This window comes from Mus musculus, chromosome 14, assembly GCF_000001635.26.
Source record: "Mus musculus strain C57BL/6J chromosome 14, GRCm38.p6 C57BL/6J".
NCBI classification, from domain to species: Eukaryota; Metazoa; Chordata; class Mammalia; order Rodentia; family Muridae; genus Mus; species Mus musculus.
The window spans coordinates 8289666-8295987 of record NC_000080.6 but is presented as its reverse complement, the minus strand read 5'-3'; positions in this window follow the sequence as shown (position 1 = coordinate 8295987).

Below are 6322 nucleotides of genomic sequence, written 5' to 3'. Positions count from 1 at the left end.
AGGTTTCATCCCCACTGCTGCCTTTGCCCACGTGCTTCCTTAACAGAGCTCCCAGACTGTTCGCTTACAGTTTTAAGTAGATCTTGCCATCCTTCAAAGAGCCTTCTGTTGGCTCACGGGGGAGTCCTCCAAGCAGTCCGGAAGGCTCTATGTGTCCAGTTCCCTCTTTACCCTGACTTCCACTCTTACAGTCTGACCAAGCCCTCTCAGTCAGTCAACAGGTTCTCCACAGCAGGAGCGGGGACTGAAAAGAAAGAGACAATTAGACAACACTGCAGCATGACCTCAGTCAATTCTGAGACCGAAGGCAGGTTTATTTTTTCCCAATCCGCATGTAGTTTTAATTACATGTTAGTAATTACAATAAACAGGAATCATCAAGGAACAAGCAAGGCAGTAAGCAAAGTCCCATGATCACTCCCATGATCACTGTTTCTAAGAGTTTATCAGGATGACCAAAATATCTGAGTCTACTTCCCCATCCAAGACCAAATTCAGATTCTTGCCTGAAGCCTAATTCTTTGTTCTACCCTAAAATTAGATTCCTGCCTGAGCTTCTTCCTGATCATGGCCCAAGGTCAGATTCCTGCCTGAAGCCCATTTCCTTGTCCTTAGCCAAGGTCAGATTCCTGTCAAGTGGCCCCAAAAGCTCCCCTCAGCAGCCAGCCTTGATGCACATATGTTGCTGACCAGGAACAGGCTTTCCTCAGAAGCCACCCAGCACACACCTCCATTCTCTTCAAGGTCTCACCACACACACACACACACACACACACACACACACACACACTCGTTCAATAAAAGGCCCCAGATAAGTTGTTGACATCTACATCCTACTAAAGGAGGTGAGCATGAGCCATCCCAACATGCACCAAAATGGCTCCTGCTGGTCGTTAGGAATCCCTGCAGGAATGAGTCCCAGGTGTACGCCCAAGCACACAGCCTCAGGACCACTATGAAAGCAGCCCAGCACAGAATCATAAACTTACTTAAAACATGAGATTTTTTTTTCTTGAGGGAGATTTATTTTCTTGTAATCTATGATTTCTCCATCGTAAACTGCAGATGATAACAACATCATGGCACAATGTCCAAAAGGTTGGACCTCTCAGACAACTTCAGAAAGGGCCATCCAGCGGTGTTTTCCTACATGCAGCAAGTCATAAAGCTTCCATAGGAAGGAGTGTTTTCTCCACACAACACCAAATGGCCTTGTCACAAGACACCAGCACCGAGGCTGTCCTGAGCCTGAATGAATAACTTCTTTTCTACCTGCTTTTATGGGCTTCTAGATATCCTCTATTGGCATCTCTAGAATTTACTGCCCCAGTACAGAGATCTGGGTTGCCCCAGGATTTACAGGTTACTGTATTTGTAAAACATCTAAAAACATCATGTTTGGTCATGCCTTCACACTTTGTGCATACTCACATTCATGTAAAGGCATTTTCTCTTTTTAGTCAGCCTTGTATTAACTCCAACCTCTCCTCCGCTCTCACTGAAATTCCAATCAGCTGGCCATGTGTTTGCTGTAGCCACAGGAATCCAGGGACTTTCAAATATGTGTGACTAAGGCCAGAAGCACAGATTCAGGTTACCCCCAAACCCTGTGTACCCCAGAGGAACTGATTCTTTTAAGCAGAAGGAAGTAGATTTACCTTAATGGGCCTAAGCAAAGCCCAGATAGTTCCACTTTCACACAGTGACTTAGATCCCAGGGACTGAGTGGCAAAGTTGATGTTTGTCTTTCTGCTGTTGTTGGGTTTATAGGAGATGAGACTTTTTCTCAATGGCTCTCAAGGCTGATAATCCCTGTTTCTCAACTTAAAGAATCAAAACCCTAAAATTATTTAAGAATCAAGCCTAAAGCTTTGGAACAAGGGCCTCCAAATATTTTTGGCACTTCTTGCCTTCAGTCAAGATAGAACAAAGGACATTTTTGGTCTTTGGCCAAGGATACAAGTCAAGAAAGACCCCATCTCTAGACATTCTACCCCCCCACCCTTTTTTTTTTTTTTTTTTTTTTTGGTTTTTTGAGACAGGGTTTCTCTGTATAGCCCTGGATGTCCTGGAACTCACTTTGTAGACCAGGCTGGCCTCGAACTCAGAAATCCGCCTGCCTCTACCTCCCGAGTGCTGGGATTAAAGGCATGCGCCACCATGCCTGACTTCTACCCCATTTTTATCTTTCATTTTTATCATCCCCCACTGTCTTATTCAGGGTTTCTATTTCTATGACAAAACACCAAGACTGCCCCAAACCTAGGATACCCAAGATATAAGATATAATTTGCTAAACACATGAAACTCAAGGAGAATGAAGACTGAAGTGTGGACACTATGCCCCTCCTTAGATTTGGGAACAAAACACCCATGGAAGGAGTTACAGAGACGGAGTTTGGAGCTGAGATGAAAGGATGGACCATGTAGAGACTGCCATAGCCAGGGATCCACCCCATAATCAGCATCCAAACGCTGACACCATTGCATACACTAGCAAGATTTTATTGAAAGGACGCAGATGTAGCTGTCTCTTGTGAGACTATGCCGGGGCCCAGCAAACACAGAAGTGGATGCTCACAGTCAGCTAATGGATGGATCATAGGGCTCCCAATGGAGGAGCTAGAGAAAGTAGCCAAGGAGCTAAAGGGATCTGCAACCCTATAGGTGGAACAACATTATGAGCTAACCAGTACCCCGGAGCTCTTGACTCTAGCTGCATATATATCAAAAGATGGCCTAGTCGGCCATCACTGGAAAGAGAGGCCCATTGGACTTGCAAACTTTATACGCCCCAGTACAGGGGAATACCAGGGCCAAAAAGGGGGAGTGGGTGGGCAGGGGAGTGGGGGTGGGTGGATATGGGGGACTTTTGGTATAGCATTGGAAATGTAAATGAGTTAAATACCTAATAAAAAATGAAAAAAAAAAAACAAACACCAAGACCTAAAAGCAAGCTGGGGTGGAAAGGTTTATTTGGCTTACACTTCTATATTGCTGTTCAGCCTCAAAGGAAGTTAGGACAGAACTCAAACAGAGCAAGGACCTGAAGGCAGGAGCTGATGCAGGGGCCATGGAGGAGTGCTGCTCACTGGCTTACTTCACATGGCTGGCTCAGCCTGCTTTCTTATAGAATCCAAAACCACCAGTCCAGGGATGGCCCCACCCACCATGAACAGGGGCCCTCTCCCATCAATCACCAATTTAAAAAATGTCCTACAGGCAGATCTTAAGGAAGCCTTTTTTCAGTCATGACCCCTTCCTCTAATGATGCTAGGTTGTATAAAGTTGACACAAAACCATCCAACACACTCCCATTCACATGACTTTGTTCTTTTCAGAAAACAGTGGAACCTTCCTGTGCTGTGTTAGACCTTGCTAACATTTTTCTTTAGTTCCCTTAGCTACTGACACCTGCTTTTGATGCATGCTTATGGGCCTCCAGAGACCCAACCCACTCCCTGTAAAAAAGTCTCATAGCATGTGTGGTATAACTCTGGCCTTAGTGTCTTACAAACAGTAATCTGCCATATGGACAATCTTGCTACTTGAGACTTTGGTATTAATCTGTGAGCCCAACAAAATAAGTGTTTTTCTATTGTATGTGAGAAACATTTGGACATAATGTTTGTAATAACTAGCACTGTTCCCTAGAGAGCACTTGTAACACTTGTAAAAGATCTAAAATTTAGGGGGTTGCGAATGATATGGTCTTTTTACCCTACTGACACCCTGTAGCCCCAGGGTTATGGGAGAGAAGGCTGAGGGAGAGAGGTTCCCACCCAGGTGAGAGTAAGCGCAGCGGGCCTTGATGAACAGAGACAGCGATCTGCCTGTAGGTTTTAAAGCTTTATTGTAGAAGAGAAAAGGTGGAAAGAGAGAGAGAGACCGGCCATGAGAGAGAAGGGGGAAAGGAGAGAGAGAAGAAAGGCTAGAGAGTAAGAGGGAGAGAGAGGAAGAGAGGGAGAGGAGAGAGTAAGGGAAGTAAGACCAAGAGAGCAAGAGAGTGAGGTGGGGCCAAGCAGCCCTTCTTATAGTGTGCCGTTTTATTTTCTGTTGCTAGGTAACTGGGGAGGAGTTTAGCCTGAAGGTCAGAAGCTTGGGACTTTGCCTACAAGACTACTAACCATGCTTCTCCTGTGGGGGTTAGGGGGTGGTAACTTTGACAGGAGCCAGAGTTCCAAGAGCATGAGAGAACTCCTTCCATCCTCTATGTGAATCATCACCACTGGGTCCCGAAATATAGTCTCCCCTCCCCTAGCCTGAAACCTGCTTGCTCAGGGGTGGAGCTTGCCGGCTCAATCGTTCTGCCATGCCCACTGTCCAGTCTGTATGAATGAATGTTCTATGTTTTATGTTGAATAATAAAGATGGTATAAAAAACTTTATCTGCAAAGCCGAGAGCTGCCAAGTACTTCAGCCAGGAATCAGACACATGGCAGGAGGGCCCCTGCTGGAAAAACTGTTCATTTTAGGAAAAAAGGGCGAGTGCACAGCCTCTTAGTTTCAGAGTAAAAAAGCTGATAAATGGTTTGTGACTAATGTGTTTGACAAATGGTAAAGTGCCTTTTATTCTATGATTATAGCTACAAAAATTAATATTCTCTGATTAGTCTAAATGTAACTGCTTCATTTGGTTCTTTTTTATTGATAATGTGCTCTGCATGTTTTCACATTCAGCTCATAAGTTGTTGGTTAAGATTAATAATTGTTATATTGCTACAGATGGTTAGTGTTAAATTTGATAACTCAAGTTTAGAGTCCTTCCGACATGTGGCATAAGGCAGGCCAAGAGGCTGGGTCTCTAAAGATATTTCTAGTTTAGAAAATAATTAATGTGGTTCCTATCCTAAATAGTAAAATTTAAGATAAGATTTAAAGCAATGCCTCTTTATTAAAGCATTAAAGCTTGCTTTAATAGGTATTCATAGGTATTAATTGGCAGCCAAACTTCGTAATATGATGGTAATGCTTCTAATATTGATTTTAAAGATGATAAATTGTTTTAAACTTGGGTTTTGCTTTCCAAAAGTTATAGATATATTCTAATATTGCAACGAAAACTTAAAAATTATGGTTAAAATTGCCAGTGTTCCATTGACTGCAGCTTGCAGTTTGATTTCAAATTTAAGATCTTTAATTCACCTATATATTGTTAATTAAGATAATTATAAGAGTAATCATCTTTTGAAAGCGCTAATACAGCTCATTTCATACAAAACTGTGACAAAGTTATCTAGTTATGTTTGTCTTTGTGCATAGATTAGACCCTCAAACAATCAGTTTGGCTATAGTTGCAGCCTGACAGGAAACTGCAGTATGGGCAATTTTTTCACACTAAAGTTGTGAAGAATGTTTTAACTGTAAGTCATCTTAAGAAAGAGTATCAAAAATTAGAGGCGTAGACAGTTATATTGTTTCTCTAGAATCCGGTCCTTATTACAGGAGGGCCAGGATGCTCAGATTAAAAGGTATTTTACCTTTGAGTCAATGCAGGGATCTGGGCCGCCCCAGAGCGGCTTGTGGCCTTTCTTTTGTTTTGCAAACAGTGCCTGAGAAAGTTTTTCCCTGTGTTCAAGAGAATTTCTTTTTAACAGTGTTGCAGATCTATTCAGATGTTTAGAATAATGCTTAAATTCAAAGAGTTTTGCTTCTAGTGAACTGGTAATTACTAGAAAATTTTGCCTCTAGGTATGACTAATGTAACTTTACATTATGTAAGAAAAGTTTTTATTGTTTCTGCTTCTATACAAAAAGCCAAGAGTTTTAATCTTTCAGTGTATATTGTTTCCTAAGTGGAAAGTGTTTTATTAACTAATGCTTCTCAAAGGAAGTTTACCTTAAATCCTTGCTCTCACCCAAAGGATTCAGAGACAATATACTTTTATTACTTAGGGTTTTAGTTTACTACAAAAGCTTTCACAAAAAATAAAGAAAGCTTTTATATATATTCATTGGTAATTAAATATTAGTTGTGCCCAAGACAATTCTTTGGCCAGAAAAAACATTATTATAAAGTCATTTTTCTCATCCTCCCAGCCGATCGTTGGCCCACGTGGGCCCAACTAGCTGCTGTGGGGCGGAGTCTTAAGACACAAAGTTTCCCCTGTTCCAGCACAAATAATCTAGTTGTGTGCTGTAGATGGTGTTTTAAAATGCTGAACAAACAAACCTTAATTTGTATATTAATAGTCAATGCCTTATCTCTGAACTCACAATTGCTTAAAATTGTTCATCCCTCAGATAATATTAATTCTCAAATTTACAATTGCTTATGCATATTTCTAGTTAATAAATAAATAAAGTATGCACATGTGACTCT